The sequence below is a fragment of the Laccaria bicolor genome, genomic scaffold (assembly GCF_000143565.1).
Source record: "Laccaria bicolor S238N-H82 LACBIscaffold_255 genomic scaffold, whole genome shotgun sequence".
Taxonomy (NCBI): domain Eukaryota; kingdom Fungi; phylum Basidiomycota; class Agaricomycetes; order Agaricales; family Hydnangiaceae; genus Laccaria; species Laccaria bicolor.
In genome coordinates, this window is record NW_001890111.1 from 7,300 (window position 1) to 8,246 (window position 947).

Consider the following 947-nt stretch of genomic DNA (forward strand, 5'->3'; position numbering starts at 1 on the left):
GAAAATGAGAAAGGGGGAGGGGGGGGGGTTATAAGTGCTCACTGTGGTCGTTGTGGGTTGTTGGTGTGGGCTCTCTGAGATGCAAGTGGGTGTCGAGAGGAACAATGACATCCATCATCGTCATTTGGTTGCCACATCGTCGTTGGCAACATGGCACCTGGTTCTGATGTTAAAAAATGCAGCGGGAGGGAATATGAGTGCTCACACTTGTGGTTGTAGGTCATTGATGTGGGCACTCGTCAAGAGGAACAACATCATCCATCATCGTCATGTGGTTGCCATGTCACTGTCAGCGACGTGGCACCTATTTCTGGTGTTAAAAAACAGAGGGGGAGGGGATGAGGGTGCTCACACTTGAGCTCTGGCATGTAGTGTTTAAAGGTTCAGTCCATAGGACCGCAAAAAACCGGTGGACCGAACTGAACCAGACCATGGTCCGGTCTTTTTTTTGGTTGCAGTTGCCCCAATTTGGGGTTGGTCCAGTTGCCGGTTGCCTCATTTCGAAAATCTTTTAAAACCGTTCAAAGACCGGTTTTAATCGGTTGCAACCAGTTAAACGGTCACGTGCGTTACATAGCCTTGTAACCACGTTTATTGCCTTTTATTGGGTTTTTGTTTCATCAAAAACGGTTAAGAATTGAGAAAGATATAACCAAATCCATATTTTACCTGAGTCTCTAGGAGATGTAATTCGGTTTCAGTCATAGCTATGTCAAATCTTCATTAAATCTCTTGAAAATTGGTAGAATGACAGGTATTTATATGCTTTACTATTTTATATAACCCGTTTATTTTTCAGAGTAATAATGGTTGAGATACAAATGGTTTATATTGGTATAATAAATTATACACAAAAAAACCGGTCTGGATCAGTCTGAACCGGTATCATGGACCGCAAAAGACCGGTCCTAGGTGGTTCGGTTCGGTTCCCTCAATATCTGGGTCGG

General features: G+C 43.7%; 1 protein-coding gene across 1 annotated transcript in view; it reads right to left on the minus strand.

Moving 5' to 3' along the window:
• Positions 1-708: 708 nt before the first annotated feature.
• LACBIDRAFT_303657 (uncharacterized protein) overlaps positions 709-947 on the minus strand; it is a gene marked incomplete at its 5' end in the record, with an annotated part of 1,280 nt that continues 1,041 nt past the window's right edge. The window contains one exon of the mRNA XM_001890974.1: positions 709-946. The remainder of the gene's footprint in view (position 947) is intronic.